This window comes from Lynx rufus, unplaced genomic scaffold (genome assembly GCF_022079265.1).
Source record: "Lynx rufus isolate CCGP_SWC_20201006 ecotype Redwood Valley unplaced genomic scaffold, mLynRuf1.p SCAF_1, whole genome shotgun sequence".
NCBI lineage: Eukaryota > Metazoa > Chordata > Mammalia > Carnivora > Felidae > Lynx > Lynx rufus.
Window position 1 is genome coordinate 125,332,117 of NW_025814823.1, and position 20,198 is coordinate 125,352,314.

Genomic DNA, 20,198 nt, shown 5'->3' on the forward strand with positions numbered 1-20,198 from the left:
AGTGCAAGCTCCCCATTTTCCAACACAATTTAGTAAAACCCCTATATTTTGGAGTTGCTGGACACTGCCCAGCTGCTATGAAAGCTTCTGCTATATTGGTTTCTTATATCTACATCCAACTGATTGGGACTCCAAATGCAGGAGTGATAGATTGATATGCTCTAACCTCCAGCAGCAAGGCCAGGTGAGTGTGAGAAGAGGGGCTCCTGGGACACAAATAGGAGACGCTCCTTGTTCAGGCCAGCCTGCACTTGCACCACCCTCGGAATGAATGTATCAACCTAGACCTGGCTGTGCCTTAGAGAACTAATCTCACTCTTCTTTACCAGAATACAAATACTCTCCAGCTATGCCTCTCGTGGTAGGGGTACTGACAGTGTCTTAGCCTAGGTTCCCCCAAAAAACCGTCTGAAGCCACTGGTATATGCCTGGGTGCTTTACTAGGGAATTCACTCCCAGGGAGCAGAAGTGAGCCTCAAATGCAGTGAGGCAGAGAAGGAGAAAGAACCAACAAGAAAAAGATCTAGCAAGATGACCTCCAATAAGTGGTAACTCAAAACCATGAGATTGTTCCCCTAGAAACCACATAAATGGCATCTCAGCATCATCCTGGGAGAGAAAGGGGGAAACGGGGAAGAATTTACCCATAGGTGCCCATCTTTCATTGGCCAAATTCCTCCCTAAGAGGCATTAATTCCACCACACTGCCAGGGTACACTTGAGCAGTACTGCTCTTTAGATCCAGACAAGAACCTCTGCCCTTCTCTTGATGCTCTAGACTTGCCCTGCACACCACAAACCCTGCATACCATAAACACACACACATACACAAATATCAGAGAGCATGTTAGCCATTGGGGATCTTACCATCAGCCTTGGCACAGCACAACCTTTAACCCTAAACATCTGCTACTGTGCGGACCGCGGGGGAATCTTTATTCACATGGCTTGCCCTATATCCTCAAAACAAAAGGCAACTGTGTCAAAATGCCATGAAAATTTGTGGGTTATTCCACTGTTGATATTGGAGGCCAACACCTTTTTGGAGTTCAGGGCGGATTTGAGAAACAGAAGTGCTTAGGTTAGAAAAAGATAAATTTGTTAACTTGTCAAATTCTTCTCAGAAAGCAGGAAGGCAACAGATCCTTCCACAGAGAAGTATTTCCCAATAGGGCCAAGCGTTCTTGTTTTTCTTTTGTGTTCCAGTTGATGGCTCTGGAGGAGTGCTTGCTTCAGCAGCACCTATAGTAAAATTGATGGCTTTGGAGGAACTGACAAATGGATGCTGTAGTCACAACAGTTGCATATGGTGGTAGAGGAACACTTAAAACATCAAACAAGCTGTTTTACTCTTAAATTTGTATTGTCTCTCAGATACTAAACGACCTTCTGCTCTGAGGCAGAATCTCTACCTTCTGCCAATAGAGAATGCTAGAGGAGGCCGCGAGGCCAGAGAAGGGGGGCTTGCTTCTCCTTCCTGTTTGCTGGGTGTCCCTGTTAATATCACCTCCACAACAGTCCTGCAGCTCAGCAGCGACACCTGGTTTGTATCCAGCTTTTTGCGGTGGTCCCAGATCCAGTATCACAGCATCCACTAGCCAGGCAGGTTTTCCTGTTCAAAGGTGTCTGCCCCAGTTCTGCAGTGCCCTCCTGAAAATTTCTGGTTTCGTCTTTCTTTTCCCACCTCTAGGCGTGGGAGCTTCTACTGATACTATCTTCAATGTCACCTTCCTGATCCCTTTTCGGTGGTTTAGTTCTCGGATACCTGTTTGGCCAATTCCTTAAGTTTTTGTTGTGAAACCAACTGGTGTGATTTGTTTTCTCCTAACTGGCCCTAACTGACACAATAGATCTGAGTGAAGCATAACAATTCTTTACAGGGCAACGAGATGGACACTGAGTGCAGGAATTTAATTAAACTGCCAAAAACTAAAGTACAATTTTATTTGAATACTTTGAGTATAAATTTTTTCTTTTTCTTTTTTTGTTTATTTATTTCTGAGAGAGACAGAGAGTCAGAGACAGAGCATGAGATAGGGAAGGGCAGGGAGAAAGAGAGACACACAGAATCCAAAGCAGGCTCCAGGCTCTGAGCTGTCTGTACAGAGCCTGTCATGTGGCTCAAACCTACAAACGGTGAGATCATGACCTGAGCTGAAGTTGGAGGCTTAACCGAATGAGTCACCCAGACCCCCCTAAATTTTTTACATTAATGAATCATGATATATATTGGGCCTTTTACTTATAATAAATAATATTGAATATTTTAGAAGGAAAATTATCTTGTTTTTAAAACATAATGTATTGGTCAGGATTAGAGACAGAGACTTATTACAACAAATTGGCTCAAGTGATTGTTGAGTTTGGTAAGTTTGAAACCTGAAAGGATGGAAGTTCCTGGGTGGGAATTGATACTGTGATCTTGAGGCAGAATTTTTTCTAGTCCCGGAAACCTTATTTTTTGCTCGGAAGGTCTTTCAATGGGGGCAACTGGGTAGCTCAGCTGGTTGAGCTACCAACTCTTGATTTCAGCTCAGGTCACAATCTCACAGTTCATGGGATCAAGCCCTGTCAAGCTCTGCGCCGATAGCGCAAAGCCTGCTTGGGATTCTTTCTCTTTCTCAAAATAAATAAACAGACATTTAAAAAAAGAAACACCCTTCAACCAAATGGATGAGACCCACTCACATTGTGGAGAATAATCTGTATGTAAAGCTAACCAATGACAGGTGTTAACTACATCTATACCTCCACAGCAACACCTAGATTAATGTGATTGAATAACTGAGTAGTATAGCCTAGCCAAGCAGACACATAAAATTAACCATCATTTTTATACATAAAATATATAAAATAATGTTGTATAAAATACATTAAAATGTTTTATATTAATTTATATATATTTATATTAATTTGTATTTTTATTAATTTGTATTTTTATATTAAAATTTATATTAATATGTATTTTTATAAATATATTTAAGGTTTGTGTTCCTTGAATATTGTTATATTTGATTTAGAAATGAACATTACAAAAATAGAGCTTAGAAAATCTAAAAAAAAACAGACCTTCCCCCACAAAAATGTTAACCTGCTGGTTAATATTTTTCTTTCAGTACACCCTTGCTGCCCCCACAGTCCCACCCCTGGCATCTGGAGATCCTGGGACATAAGTACAAATGGAGTCTACCCATATTTTCATTTTTTAATCAATAATTAAAATCTCTATTTGTTACATATTTAAAGTTGCAGAAACTTTGCTGAATTTATCATGATCATACCCAACTGAAGGCTGCTCATTTTCCTTATTTTTAAGTTTTGAAATTTTGAGCAGACCGTCTCTTTCCAAAATGGAAAATCTTGAACACCTTTGCTAAACATGCTCTAATTTGGCAATGTCCTTGAAACATGTTACAGCCAGGTGTAAAAAAATATGTTACAGCCAGGGTGTGTCAAATGGCTTTATAAAAACCTTCATAACAACCTACTAATGTAAATGTTTTCATTTATTAATTGTTTGGGCTAATTTGGTAGACCAAATTGATGGTAGGCCAAACATGATACCTTGTTTTTAATTATTGCTGAGGTGAAAGTTTCCCAAGTGTATTTGAACCAACACTCTGTATCATAAGGTATAAAATTATTTATAGTTCCTGACCAAGCAATTCTATTTGTCAATTTATTCTAAAGAAATAATCCATACTAGGTATAAAAACATTTTTTCTGGAGTTAGTGTAATACTGGAAAATCAGAATGAAGTTTGATCAGTGGGGACTTACTGTTTAATTATAATAAATTTGTTTATCAAGTTTATGCAGCCCTTGAAAATGGCTGCTATATTAAGGCTAGATGCCATCATGGGGTGGCAAGGCAGGAGGAAGGGTTAGGGAGACTCATAAGAATAGAAAATCCAAACCAAAAAGCTCAAGATACTAATTACTTGTACACTTTGAGTACACTGAGACTTTGGGTTTTTTTTTTTTTGTTTTTTGTTTTTTGTTTTTTTTTGAGACTTTGTTTTTTAATGCATTCAAAACACCAGAAGAAAATTCATCAAAATGCTAATGGTGGTTATATTAGGGTCATAAGACCACAGCATTTTTTTCTTCTTTAACTGCCTTAAAATTTTCTATAAAGGGGATATATAACTTTTTAATTAGAAAATTTAAAAAAAGAATTCTATGTATTCCACTAAAACTTTTGAACTCATTAAAAGTCTTCATTATTCAGAGCTAAATGAAATATTCAACTTTTCACTCCTTTTGGATCACCTGGCTTCATGATTTATTGTGACCGTAGGAAACATGGGAAGAGGACTCCATCGGGTTTTCTTTCATCACCTGCAAAACATTTTTGGGTACTGGACTGCCCTGTCCTATTGTCTTAAATATCCTGCCTATTTTCCAAAAGTTAACTTTCCAATTGGGTGCTTGGTTTAAATTCCTTCCATCTCTCAAAACTTTGCCTCAACCATGGTAGCCTCTCTCTTGTGTGGATTTGCCTCTGCTTTCATTGGGTCCTTCCCTAAAGAAGGCATCTTTTCATATACTCACCAGTCATTTGTACATCTTCTTTAGAGAAATGCCTATTTTTGAGTCCTTTGTTCATTTTTTAAATTGGGTAATTTGCCTTCTAATATTTGAATTGTAAGAGTTCCTTAAAAATGTGGATACAAGTGCCTTATCAAATATATAATTCACAAGTATTTTTCCCCATTCAATTGGTTGTCTTTTCACTTTCTTGATGATATCATCTTCAGCACAAAAGCTTTGCATTTGGATGAAATCCAATTTAGTCCAATGAAATCTGTTTTTTTCTTCTGTTGGACGTATTTGGTGTTACATCTCAGAAGGCTTTGCCTAATCTAAATCCATGAAGATTTATTCCTACATTTTCTTCTAGTACATTCGTGTGCTCACTGACCAAGAAGCTCTCCAGAGCCTCCCAGACCTTATTGGGGTTTCATTACATAAGCATGGTAGATTAAATCACTGGCCATGTGATTGAACTTTATCTCTAGCCCCTGCTCCTCTCTTTGGAGGTCAGGTGCCTGAAATTTCCAACTCTTTAATAACAAGTTTGGTCTTTCTGATGATCATTCAGCATCCATCCTGAGACCAGCTAGGGACCCTCCCACCCCACATTATGTCATAAGCATAACCAAGATACTCCTATCACTCAAGAAATTCCAAAGGTTGACGAAGATGTGCACCAGGACTAGGGACAAAGACCAGATATTTTGTATTATACCATAGTTATCTACCATACTGATAATTCTGGGATATTTTGTACTTTAAAAAAAATGATTTAACTTTGTTTAACCTGGTATTTCCTCAATTTACTTGAACATGGAGACCCATATTATGGACCCTACTTCTTCACCACACATGACACCTATAAGCACACTTGGGAAACACTCTTTGGGGAACACTACTCAAACCTTTGCTTCTCTGTGCTCCAGTGCTGCATTCCCAAAGGCTTGATGGCTGAACCAACTACACATTTTGTGGGGCCAAGTACAAAACTGGAGTGTGGAGTTTCTTGTTCAACAATTACTAGAAGCAGCATTAGCAGAGCATTAGCAAATCATGGGACCCTTCTGAGCACAAGGTCCTTTCAGACTTACCTCTTTATCCCCACTGCCACATCCCTAACTCAGGCTATCACTGCTCATCCAGGTCCAATTTGGCCTTCTACCAGGCACACAGCCTCTTTTAAAAAAATTTTTTTTTTAACATTTTATTTATTTTTGAGACAGAGAGAGAGACAGCATGAACAGGGGAGGGTCAGAGAAAGAGGGAGACACAGAATCCGAAGCAGGCTCCAGGCTCTGAGCTGTCAGCACAGAGCCCGACGCAGGGCTCGAAACCCACAGACCGTGAGATCAGGACCTGAGCCGAAGTCGGACGCTCAACCGACTGAGCCACCCAGGCGCCCCGACACACAGCCTCTTATCTCACTCCTCCACACAGGCAGCCAGGATAATCATTCTAAAAATGTGGATCTCATCATGATCCTCCTCCCCTCACCTTCCCTGTTTACAACATTTCAATGATATCCCTTGCTTTTGGAAAAAAGGTCTAATACCTTAACATGGCTTAAAGGCCCTTTCTGATGAAGTTCCTGCTTACTTGTGAAGTTTCAACTCATTACTCCTGTTTGTCTCCTGGTGGTGATTGTTTCTCTCTGTCTTTGTTTGATATAAGATAGGATCCTCAGGCAGAGAGCCAGACTTCATTTAAAAACAAAACAAAACAAAACAAAACAAAACAAAACAAAACAGGACAGGTTGCATAAGAAGGCCTCAAGGGGGGGCGCCTGGGTGGCTCAGTCGGTTAAGTGTCCGACTTCGGCTCAGGTCATGATCTCACGGTCTGTGAGTTCGAGCCCCGCGTCGGGCACTGTGCTGACCGCTCAGAGCCTGGAGCCTGTTTCAGATTCTGTGTCTCCCTCTCTCTCTGCCCCTCCCCTGTTCATGCTCTGTCTCTCTCTGTCTCAAAAATAAATAAAAGTTAAAAAAAAAAATTAAAAAAAAAAAAAAAAAAGAAGGCCTCAAAGGGAAAAACAGGAATAGCTTTAGAGCTGGGCCTGACCCCTCGGTGGCCAAGCACGGGCCCATGCAGTTCATTTGCCCTCTCCTGCTGGGCCATGGGATGGGGCAGCACAGTATAGTGGCTAAAAGCAGAGTCTCTGGAACCAGACTGCCAAGATAATTAATGCTTTTCTGCCTTAGTTTCCTCCTCATCTGTAAAAATGAGAATAAAATGATCTACCTTAAACTGAGAATTAAATGAGTTAGTGTCTATAAAACACTTAGGACATTGTCTGGCAAGCAATAGGCATTATTAACAAAGTTCAGATGCACTTCTGCTTCTTCCCTCTCCTGTCAACTAACTACCAGCTATCTTTCTTGTGCTCATGCTTTCTGCCAATTTATGGCTTTGGATTATTCATGGCTTCCACGGTCTCATGGCACCTGCATATTGTTCCTCTCTGTGTGAGTTTGGCTTCCACTACAATTTTCGAACTGGTCAGCTACCTCTTGAAACTTCCCAAACTCCCCAAGATAAGATTTTGACTGGTCCAGAAAAATCACTGCAATCCCTCTGTGGCAACTTACTGCAGCCAGCTGAGGCAAGAGCACCACTCTGGACTGCTCCCCTCTGTGTGGTTCAGGGAAGGAACCTCTCAGGGGGACCTGTGGGGAAAGCTAGCATTATAGGCAATGGTCTGTGCAGTACACATGTGTACTCAGTACTCAGGCTTAAAGCTCAGTGCTGTCTCTGAGTGTTTTGGTGCCTGGTCCTCTACTCCTCTAGCCAATTCGAATAATTATCTTTAAAACAAATGTTTCCCCCCTTTTATTAAAAAATACATATAGCTTAAAAAAAAATGGCGCCTGGGTGGCTCAGTTGATTAAGCATCTGACTTTGGCTCAGGTAATGATCTCATGGGTTCATGAGTTCATGAGTTCAAGTCCTGCACAGAGTGAACATGAGCCCTGCTTTGGGTGAGCCCCGCTTCTCTGTCTCTCTCTCTCTCTCTCTCTCTTTGCCCCTTGCTCACTTGCGCCCTCTGTCAATAAGTAAATAAATAAATAAATAAAAATAAACCATCATAAAATGGTAAATTTAAAAAGATTCCAACTTAAATAGCAAAGAAGTATGTCCAAATTACTGCTAACTATAGTTATTTCTGTATTTTCCATGTTTTTAAAATATCTTACATGCCCTGCATTGGGCTCTGTGCTAAAAGCACAGAGTCTGCTGGGTGATTCTCTCTCTTTCTCTACCCCTTGCACACACAAGTGCATGCATTCCCACGTTCCCTCTCTCTCTCTCTCTCTCAAAATAAATAAAATAAACTTATCAAAGGGACATATGCACCCCAATGTTTATAGCAGTGCTATCGACAATAGCCAAAATATAGAAAGAGCCCAAATGTCCATCGACAGATAAATGGATAAAGAAGATATGGCGTGTGTGTGTGTGTGTGTGTGTGTGTGTGTGTGTGTGTAATGGAATATTACTCAGCAATCAAAAAGAATATAATCTTGCCACTTGCAACTATGTGGATGGAACTGGAAGGTATTATGCTAAGCAAAATTAGTCAGAGAAAGACAAATATCATATGACTTCACTCACATGAGGAATTTAAGATACAAAACAGATGAACATAAGGGAAGGAAAGCAAAAATAATATAAAAACAAGGAGGGGGACAAAACATAAGAGACTCTTAAATACAGAGAACGAACTGAGGGTGGAGGGGCTGTGGGTGGGAATGGGCTAAATGGGCAAGGGGCATTAAGGAAGACACTTGTTGGGATGAGCACTGAGTGTTATACATAAGGGATAAATCACTGGAATCTACTCCTGAAATCATTATTGTACTACATGCTAACTAACTCAGATGTAAATTTAAAAATTAATTAGTTATAAATAAAATAAAATAAAAAACTTAAAAATATTACAAAATCAAACATCTTACTTGGTAATATGCACCTAAAGAGTAATTATGAAAAAGTCAGATAACTGTGTATACCTCTAAAAATCTCACTGAAAACATCATGTTGCCATAGGAACTATCATAGGTGAGCTGCAGTAACAGGACATACATGTGCTTCTTTCTTTTACACCATATTGACAAAATAAGATTTATTTTGTATTAAAATATATATACTAAATGTAAAAATACCCCAATATGCTATATAAAACATAAAAGAGAAATGAAAGTTCATAAATTAATGCCAAATCTAAACACCTAGGGATAATTAAAAAGCATATTTGGCACTCCACTGTGTTTATTTATTTCCTGTACTTTCTGCCTGAAATCTTATCATGAAAAATCTCAAAAATATAGAAAAGTTTAAAGGATTCTCCAGAGATCACCCATATGCACACAGTTTATTTATCCATTCTTCTGTTGATGGACATTTTGGGACTTTCCATTTTTGGCTACTATGAATAAAACTGCTATAAATATTGTAGTACAACTTTCTTTGTAGACATACAATTTTATTTTGCTCTCTTAATGGTGCTCTTGATGAACAGAAGTTTTTAATTTTGATGAAATCTGATTTGTGAACTTTTTTTAATGGTTAAATCATTTGTGTCCTAGTTATACATGTTTTACCTACCCCAATCCCATGAATGCATTACCTTAAGTGTTTTTCTAGAAGTATAATAGTTTAATCTTTCACATTAGATCTATGATTTAATCTCAAATTAATTATTGTGTATGTTATAAGATGAAGCATGTTACTAGGGTCTTTTTATTCCATGTAAATATTCAATTGCTCTGACACCATTCATTGAAAAAAAGTCATCATTTTCTCACTGAATTGCATTGACAGCTTTGTCGTAAATCACGTAACCATATATGCATGAGGCTCCTTCTGGACTCATTGACCTATTTGTCCTTATGCCAATAGCACCACTGTCTTAATTACTCTTTTAGACTGTTTTAGATTAATTCTTGGCATCTGGTAGGTTAGTCCTTCAAATCCATTCTTCTTCAAGATTGACTATTACAGGGGCACCTGGGTGGCACAGTTGGCTAAGTGTCCAACTTCGATTCAGGTCATGATCTCACAGTTTGTGAGTTTGAGCCCTGAGTTGGGCTCTGTGCTGATAGCTCAGAGCCTGGAGACTGCTATCTGTCACGCTCTGTCTCTCAGTCACCCTCCGTCTCCCTCTCTCGAAAATAAATAAAACATTAAAAAAAAAAAAAAAGTACCACTAGGGGCACCTGGGTGGCTCAGTCAGTTAAGCATCTGACTTTGGCTCATGTCATGATCTCTCAGTTTGTGAGTTCGAGCCCCACGTTGGGCTCTGTGCCTGGAGCCTGCTCTAGATTCTGTGTCTCCCTCTCTCTCTGCCCCTCCCCCGCTCACATTCTGTCTCTCTCTCTCTCTCTCTCTCAAAAATAAACATTAAAAAAAAATTTTTTAAAAAAGCACCGCTTTTTAACCTTAAAAAAAAGATTGACTATTACAGATCTTTTACTTTTTTCACATAATTTTAAAAAAAAATTTTTTAAGGTTTATTTATTTTTGAGAGAGAGAGAGACACAGAGCACGAGCAGGGGAGGTGCAGAGAGAGGTAGAGACAGAATCTGAAGCAGGCTCCAGGCTCCAAGCTGACAGCACAGACCCCAACGCAGAACTCGAACTCAGGAACATGAGATCATGACCTGAGCCCAAGTCAGATGCTGAACCAACTGGGCCACCAGGTGCCCCTTTTTTCACATAATTTTTAAAATCAGCTTGTAATTTTCTATTTTTAAAAAATATGCTAAGATTTTTATGGAATTGCATTAAATTTAAGATCAATTTGAGGAAACTAGACATCTTAACAATATACAGTTTTCCAATTCCTAAAATGATATATATCTCTATTTAATTACGCCTTCAACTTCTTTTGGCAATGTTTTATAGTTTTCATTGCAGAAGTCTTTGTAGAATATCTTTGATTGACTTCATTGTGGAATAATGTAATGGCATTCTGTACTCTTATAAATGCAGTTTTAACATTTTTAGTTTCTAGTTGACTGTTGCTAATATGTAAAAGATATATTTCCTATTGACCTCGTATGTAGGTTACTAAATTCAACTTATTATTCTAGAAATTTATCTGTAGACTCAACTGGATTTTTTAACTATAAATCAAATCATTTGTGAATAAACAAAATTTTATTTCTTCACTTTCAACTGTATGCCTTTTATTTCTTTCTATTGTTTTATTACACTGGTTAGGTTCTTCAGTACAATGTGAATAGAAGTGGTAAGAATAGATATTATTGTCTTGTTACCAGCTTAGCAGAAAAGCATTCAATACTTCACCATAAAGTGACATTAGCTGTTAATATCGTTGTTGTTTGATATGTGCTCCTTACCAAATTGATTTCATTCCCTTCCTAGTTTTCTCTGAATGACATAAGCTTCTCTCACTTTCTTTGATTTATTTATTTGTATCCCTTCTCTCATACAGAAAATACTGGTCCTTAATAATGTGAATATAGTTTTTTTTTGTGTTTTATTCTATGATGTAGATAAAATGGTTTCAAAATTATAGTATCAATACCAAAGTTGCTACTAAGTAAAATGCAAGATTTGCTTTTTATTTCACTCTTTTGATATATCTCCCTAAGACTCTACAGGCAGGGTCCTATCTTCTAAAGACAATTGAAATAATTCTTTCCTCTTTATGGCTGTATCACCAATTTGATATACAGTTAAATTAAACTGTTCCATTTTACTTTCAATTTTGGAGGGTTTTTTTCACGTAAACTACCATATCATCTGGGAATAAAAGTAGTTTTGCCTCTACCTTTTCAATTTTTAATCTTCTAATTGTTTTCCACTGACTGCTTGTGTAGGCTAAAGTTTCACAGAGTTAATTTGTTGTGAAGATGGTGATTATTCTTGCCTCATTCCTAAATCAAGTAAGAGTGTGCCCAGTATTTCCCCAATGATATCCTGCCTTAGAGGGAACTGTGTATATCTACTACAACTGCTCCCTCCCCTATATTCCTGTAAGTACAATCCTAAATCTGATCTTCATTATCTCTTTCTCTGCCTTGATCTTCCTCTTTGCACTCTGTCCACCCTTCATGGTTGACAAATTGTTTGAATCCCTTCTGTGATTGTGCCACTTCTGTAAAATGCAAACACCTTTGCTTGGTATGTAAGGTATTCTGCATAAGGTGTAGGTGTTACAAGTATTAATAAGACATAAATGCACTGGGATTGGGCTTTGGAGAGGGTATAGGTGTGATACAAAAGAAGAGATAAGGGAAATCAGAGTCATATAGTTCTGTATAGCAGGAGGCATCAAATCCCCAGTGGCATGAGTTAAGACTGTGATGGTCAGAGAACAGAGGCAAAGTTAGGAATTGCATCCCTTGTTTGAGACATTAGGACCTCTTTGAAGACCTGAAGTCCTTTCTCACTGATATTAATAAAGCACAGTTATCTGGCTTCAATTTACCTTTCTTACTTCTCTCATACTATTACTCTTGACAAAGACCATCAGACTTAACTTTCTGTACCATTTTTGTACTTGAGATTTCAAATTAGGTGAATTTTGTGTCTGACACTTTAAGTTGGTCTCTGTAGCCATAAGCCAAAGACACCAAGACCCCTACAAGACTCATACACAACAAAGAGATTTAACTGTGTTCTCTACTCCAACTATTCCCTCTGCTCAATGAGCATTTCTTTAAAAAAAAAAATTCTTTAATGGTCATTTATTTTTGAGAGAAAGAGACAGAGAGCAAGTGGGGGAGGGACAGAGAGAAAGGGAGACACAGAATCCGAAGTAGGTTTCAGGCTCTGAGCTGTCAGCACAGAGCCCGACGTGGGGCTCGAACCCATGAACCATGAGATCATGACTTGAGCTGAAGTCACACACTTAACTGACTGAGCCACCCAAATGCCCCTCAACGAGGATTTCTTGATCCCTACTACTAGAAATAATCTCTGGCTCCTTCAAATTTACATATGACTTCACCTGTGCTCTCTTATAACACCTCAATTCCTACTTTCTGCTGTAGTTATTACAATACAAACTTATCCTCTCAATAAACTTCCTGAATTAACTCAGACTGATCCATTTTCGATTCCAATAACTTCTAGGATGATGTTCTGAATCATTGTAATAAATAATCATGAATAATTGTGGTTTGATCATTACAGAAAACATTGGGCTCCATTCTTTTTTTGCTGTACTTCTATAAATACAACCTAAGGTTGCACTTGCTTTTTCTTATTTGTAAATTATTAAGTAACATAAACTTAAAATCTTTTTAAGTTAAAAAAACCTTTTTAAGTTAAAAAAATCACTTTTTTTTTTAAGGGTACTTTTTTGATGAGGGAGAGGGGAAGGAGAAAGAGGGAGAGAGAATCCCAAGCAGACTCCAATCCAGTGTAGAGCCATCTGCACTGACTGGGGCACCAGCTCATATACTGTTGGATAGTGACCTGAGCTGAAATCAAGAGTCAGATGCATAACCAACTGAACCACCCAGACACCCCAACCCTTTAAGTTTTTTTTCAGTGCTAGGTTTCTTTTGACTTCTATTTGTGAGGCTGATCTTTAAAATTTAAGTAGACAAATTTGATCTTTTGAGATCTATCATGTAGTCTATGGAGATCTATCATGATCTATCATGTAGTCTATGGAGATCTTGATTTTATTATCCAGCCTGTAATCTGTTTCTCCAGCTTTTAGTCATCTGCCTATTTGGTAAACATCTCTTCTAGGTCTTCTAGAGGTAAATAATAAAGGTATGTACAATTCGTGAATCCTCATAAAATTATCAAAAACAAAACAAAACAAACCCCTGAACCTCTCAAAGCCAACATGGATTGATTAAGCAGATGTTTGGCCATTGTTAATAAATTAGTTAAGAATCTAACCCACATAATCCATTGTATTATTTTCCATATCACATTTCCTGGATTCATCCAGAAGAATATCATGATTGTCTTTGTCACATGTCTATTAAACAAAAAATAACTATCAATAGCTTCCCTCTCTTCTACCAATCTTTTTAAAAAAAAATTTTTAATGTTTATTTTTCTGCAAGACAGACAGAGCTTGAGCGGGGGAGGGGCAGAGAGAGAAGGAGACACAGAATCCGAAGCAGGCTCCAGGCTCTGAGCTGTCAGCACAGAGCCCAAAGTGGGGCTTGAACCCACAAACCATGAGAACATGACCTGAGCCGAAGCCAGAAGCTCAACCGACTGAGCCACCCAGGTGCCCCATCTACCAATAATAATAAGGAAGAAAATGAGTTTACTTTGGCATGCCACGCTCCTGATGAGCCCAAACTGGCGCCTACTGCCAGATAAAAGGATTCTGATTTGTTTAACAAAGGCTAGCATTCACACTCAACTGGCTCTCCCCTATCCAAGGGAAGGCGTTACTCCTACAGGAACAATAGAATTCAGTGACTCACTCCCAGGAGAGAGGTTACTCTTCTTGACAGCTAATCACAACCTGGCAGCATGAAGGTAAAGCAAATCAAACTGACAAAAGCTATCTTCCTAGATTGCCCATTCCTGACAAATTCAGGGAGAAGAATAGAATCTCACTGCTATTGTTTCCCAGCACTTACACACAGTTCCCAGAACTTTATAACACAAGACCAACAATCAAATAAGGTTACCATCTCTATTCACTAATATAATCATCAGTTCTTACTGAGGAAAAAGTTCACTATCAACTGTGTAACATTCACTCCTAAGGGTGTTCCTAAAATACAGGTCTTTATGGTGTAGATTTTTTTTTAAGTTTATTTATTTATTTTGAGAGAGAGAGACAGTGAGCAGGGAGAGGCATGAGGGAGAGGGAAAGATAGAGAATCCCAAGCAGGTTCCTCACTGTCAGTGCAGAGCCTGATGTGGGGCTCAAACTCATGAACTGTGAGATCATGACCTGAGTTTATGGCATAGCTTTTGATTAAATTTTTCTCTGCCAGAAATTATTTTGGTAGAAGGTATCCAATAAATACTTGATTTTGTTTCTTGTCTTACCTAAATCTATTAGTTTTTTTTTGGGGGGGGTGTTAAATTTCAATTTGGAAATAGATTTTGTCAGGGTGCTTGGTGCCTCAGTTGGTTAAGCGTCAGACTCTCGATTTCAGATCAGGTCATGATCTCCCAGGTTTGTGAGATTGAGCCCTGTGTGGGGTGCAAAGGCTGCTTGGGATTCTCTCTCTCTCCTCTCTCTCTCTGCCCCTTCCCCCACTCGTGTGTGCCATCTCTCTATCTCTTAAATAAAAAAATAATTTTTGTAAAAAAGGAAAGAAATAGATTTTATTCTGATTAAAAAGGTAATTTTTTAATGTTTATTTAGGGTTTTTTTTTTTTTTTGAGAGAGAGAGAGAGAGAGAATGGGCAGGCAACAGGGAGAGAGAGAGGGAGACACAGGATCTGAAGCAGGCTCCAGGCTCTGAGCTGTCAGCACAGAGCCTGATGCAGGGCTTGAACCCACGAACTGCGAGACCATGACCTGAGTCAAAGTCGGATGCTTAATTGACTGAGGCACCCAGGCACATCAAAAAGGTAATTTTTGAAAACATAATTATAATAGATCTGAGTATATTTCCTGGCTCTCAGCTCTCCTTCCAGGCAGAGTTCATAATTATATTAATTAATTTGTGCATATTGGAAGAATCTTTTTTTTCAGGGCACTAGTGTATATTCCAATAAATTCCTAGAAACTAGGTTAAATTGGATTCTGTTCTTGCCATGTGTACTTTCTTAAAGGAAATATAATACAAAATAATTCTATTTAATAACAATTTTGGGGTAGGACATGAAAAGAACAAAAATAAAGTGTGTAAGTTAAACTGAGTTTCTCTTAGGACAACTTCCAATATAAAATGACATTCAACTAGTAGATCCTGGCTTAAACCTTTTTGACTTCCAAATGAAATACTTAAAAAGAAAGAAGATGACTACCAAGATCAAAACACAAAACTGATAATTAAGTTAGAGGCAGAAGCAAGGGGAAAACTCCACTAAGTCAGATGGAAACTGGAAAAGTTTAATCAATTGCTCTCTTTTCCTATGCCACTGGGGAAAATAGTGGCACTCGTGGGCCAGAAATCAGGTTGTAAAGCCCTTCCGGTTGTCCTGAATGAAGAAATAAAAGACTGTTGCAATGATAAACCTTAGACAGCCAGCCTCCTGCCACATGGTTTGAGGAAACCAGAATCTTCTCTCCTAGTCCTCCCTTCCTTCTCTTCCTAAAAACATTCAAACTCCATGATAAAAACTAGGCAGGAAGTGGGGTATATACCAGGGATGTTGTAGTCTCCAGTGTAAACACTGCAGAAACACTGAGACAGAAAGAGCGGTGAAAATAGAGGGCCTAGCAATTATAATGTTTCACAAATCCCACCAATTAGAGGGGGATAGAGATAGTGGGGGCAGGAGAAGATACCATTTCAGGCCAGCAGAGTCTCACTAGATGAAAACTTGCAAGAGGCTGGGAATGGGCTAGGAGCTGCCCAGCAGATCTGCTACAGATCTGAGAAGGGAACATGCAAGCTAAAACCCATTGCAGTAGTGTGCTGGTAAACAGACTCTGACTACCCCACCACTACCACCAACCCTCCTTCCATTTTGTAAGTTTTTGCCTATTTCCATGGTGTGAACATTCTGAATATAGTGGATCTCAGCTGTCAACGTCACTGAACCGCAAGTTAGGAAGAGAAGCACATGACCCCAGATTGCCATAAGCTGGATCCATCACATTCCCTGGCAAGCACTAGATGTGGATGGATTTCTCTTCATTCTAGGATGAGTAAAGAGGACCCTGTCAGAAAAATGTTTTAGGACGCAGGAAGGAGAAGAATGTTAACAATAGCTAGCCGGAATTGAGTGCTGGTTGTTCTAAGTACATTCTACTTTACAAGAAACATCTCTTTTAATCTTCATAGCAATTCTATGCAGTAAGAGGTACTATCTTAATTTTAAGACAACAATCTGAAGTTTCGTGAGATAAAGTAATTTTTGCCCTGCTCATGCAGCTATTAAGTGGCAGATTTGGTCTTTGGACTGCTGAACTGCAAAGCCAATGCACTTAAACTCTAAGCTAAGCACAAAGTAAACCTGCAATAAATGTTCTGATTTCTTGACTCATTATGATAAACCATTCATCTCCCTTATAAATTATTGTTATTTTATACTTCTTTCTCCTTTGAATTAATGAGAGATTTATGTCCAGGACCTTTCTATTGATCTTTCCTAATTTACAGTGACAAGTGAGTGGCCTCTTGGGGGAAGATTTTTTTTTTGAGTGAAGTGGGGTGTAGGGGTGTAAATGTGGTGGGAGATACTCAGAGAACAGGGGAACAGGGTGTCAGAATGCAACAGATAGAGAGTAGGGGCTGGGACGCATACTCCAAACGAAAGCAGTCTGTCATCTATCAATATTTCAGCGTTCTCCTAAATTCATGCCAGAGTCGTTTGCTTTGCTGTCATCAGTGTTAACAGCCATATGGATTGATTAGTCATCCAACACTCTAGTTTGATATATACAATGACCTTTATTCCATAACAACTACCTCCTCCCATAGGCACACCTGGGGATCTTTGCACGTCTATGTGCTCCACCTTTGATACACTGAATTCCAGTAAATTGCTCGCTGACTACCACCTTCTAACTCTCCCACATCTTACTCCTTCACTTGACATTTGAACTAGTCAAGCCCTCAGAGACCACCTCCTCTGTTTACCACCAACTTTCCTTCCCTTCTGTCTTCTCTCCTTTTTTAACTCAGCCTACACCCTGGGTTATATCAGTTCAATCACTGTCTCAGCACTGATCTCATCATCTTTGCCCCTTTGCCTCCCATCATCCCTAAGTGTTCATCCATCAGCCCTCTCAGCCTCTGAATGCAAGCTGTTGTGAAAATCATGCAATAAGGTTCTCTCACCTCAGCTTACTCTTCCTCACAGCCCAAAAGTCCTTTAGTAAATGCTTTGTCAGATGTTTCTCCTATTCCTCACAGAAGCTATTTCAAACTTTTACCATATTCCTAGTCTACAGACCTCTCCTTAACTTCAGAAGACCTTGGCTGCACTTCACAAATGTATTCCACGGGAGATGCTCCATATTCTCGGGGCATCAGGGCACTTCTGAGCACACAGTCCATAAGCCTTTTCAACAGGAACTTTAGTACCTCCTTCGTGAAGACTCCACATTCCTGCATTATCTGAAAGCCCTGGGGAATTTCACAGCTAAAAAAGTCTGCCTTCCATACCCAAATAGAGATGGCTCTGGAGTTTGATAAGAATGCTGGCATACATATTATTGACACTAAACCCCACTGCCTCCAGCCTCCTGATGATCTTGCAGGGGCTATGTGGAATACTTAAGAGAGGGCAACTGCCCTCACATAGTATAAATCTCTTCCAAGCCTTCCTACTCTTGGTTTCTCAAAGTTACAGACCTAGAGCAAACAGAAAAATTTATATATAAGCCCAAATCTCTCTGATTCAGCCTAGATCAAATTGAATTCCAGATTGTAATAGAGGTGCCATATGTTTCAATAATAGGAATCTTGGGCAGATGAGATGTTGACACAGACATTTTACAGTTTCAAAACTCTGAGCTGGGCATTGGAGCTTGCTGCAGAGATAAAGATCAAATATGGGCTTCATTAACCAATCAGATGTGTTAAGGACACTAAAAATGTAAACATTAGCCAGGTTGGGGTAAAGGTCCTTTCTTGACAGATGATGTTTCTTATCATGATGAAATTGATTCCTGGCTAGGGTGTATTTAAGAAGTTCAACAGTTACATCTTGATTTTTAACTACAACGGTTTACTGTTTTATATTACCCTTAATTTTGAGACGATGATGCTTGTTTTACTTGTTTGTTTTGAGAAATTTTATTTCCTTATTGTTTGTTACAGGACGTTCAGTTTGGATTTTTTCATCAACATTGTAACTGATCTTACCATAATTAATTCAAATGAACATTAAGGAACTGTCAGATCCTCTTGGAGTTAGGAAAAATACATGTATTTTCTTCTTTTCATGGCTGTGGTTAAAAACTAAACTGTGATTATATCAGAGTGTTTTTTCTCCAGTATTGTGAAAAAACACCAACCTACAGAAAATTAAAGTGAACATTAAAATGAACCACCATGTGCCCAGCATCCAGATTCAACAATCATCAAGAAGTTGTCACAAATGTCAAAATTGCTTAAAAAGCCAATGCAAGCACACAGTGATGGATTGATGGTGGGCCCTTCTCTGTGGGCCTCTCAGAGTATACCTGTGCCAGAGAAGCATGCAGCCCTGAACCACTGCCCAGCCTCCTCACTAGTGGGCTGTGGGCACTGAAGGGGGCTGTACATTGTAAAAAAATAAAAATTAAAAAAAAAATTTTCAAAGCCAATACATACATTTAGCTGTATATTTAACAGTGCAAACTGGTTCCCTGAGCAGCTACCTCTCAGATCCAAGGGCACTACAGCTCAGGCATCTACTACTACACAGTGACAGAGCTATACTCTCCCCAGGGCATACCTCAGGGTGAATATTTTTACTTTAAAATCTTTTTTTAACTTTTTTAATGTTTATTTATTTTTGACAGAGAGAGAGAGAAAGAGAGAGAAAGAGCAAGTAGGGGAGGGGCAGAGAGAGAGAGAGACGGGGACAGAATCCAAAGCAGGCTCCATGCTCTGAGCTGTGGTGGGGCTCGAATTCATGCACCAAGAGATCATGATCTTAGCTGAAGTTGGTCACCCAACCAATGAGCCACCCAGGCACCCCTAAAAAAACTTTAATGTTTATTTATTTTTGAGAGAGACAGAGACAGAGTGTGAGCAGGGGAGGGGCAGAGAGGCAGGGAGACACAGAATCTGAGGCAAGCTACAGGCTCTGAGCTGTCAGCACAGAGTCCGACGCAGGACTCGAACTTCCCAACAGTGAGATCATGACCTGAGCTGAAGTCAGACATTCAACCAACTGAGCCACCCAGGATCCTGGATATATCTACTTCTAATTTTAACTTTTTATTTTTATGCTTCATTAGTTATGTGGGGTTTTAAAAATTATTACATAAATAGTACACACACATTGTAATCCATCAAATGCTACATGGGAGTTTTTATTCTTTTCCTGTTTGAAAGTTCTCATGATCTTCTTACCTCTGAGGTAACTGGTTGATTTGGATCATTCAAAGTTTTGTTTTTTTTTTTCTTCTCCACACAATTATGTGTAAACATATGGTGCTAGGTAGTAAGCCTTTGTCTCTTAGCTCCAGCCTCTTCCCTGTCTTATTGTGATGGTGGGATTGTAACTAGGCTTTCTGGTTTTCTGTTAGCATCCTTGTTTGTTTCCAGTTTGCTAACGGACCCCCATCATCCTGGAATGCTTCTTCACTCCTGCCGCTGCCACTGTAGCCCCTGGCAGTGACTGAATAAGGCTTGCAGTTTTTTTCAACAATTGGAGAACCAGATTCATCCCACCCTCTCACTTAGAGATCTGCAAGTTCCCTTTTAGTTGTCTAGTTAGCAGACTGATACCTAGTTTATTGTTATTTTATATTTAGCTTTCTCCCTTTCATAAAACTGATATGATCTCTCTCCTCCTACTAGACAATGACACAGAAACATTCATATGTTGGAATTTTGTTCTTCTCCTTATTTACATATATATTTTTAACAATGG

The 20,198-nt window shown here is 39.0% G+C and overlaps 1 non-coding gene across 1 annotated transcript; it reads left to right on the plus strand.

Annotated features, from left to right (window-relative positions):
- Window positions 1-18,745: 18,745 nt before the first annotated feature.
- On the plus strand, window positions 18,746-18,882 carry LOC124523617 (small nucleolar RNA SNORA42/SNORA80 family). Its single transcript, XR_006965050.1, has one exon. It is a non-coding gene; the product is annotated as a small nucleolar RNA SNORA42/SNORA80 family (small nucleolar RNA).
- Window positions 18,883-20,198: the final 1,316 nt, after the last annotated feature.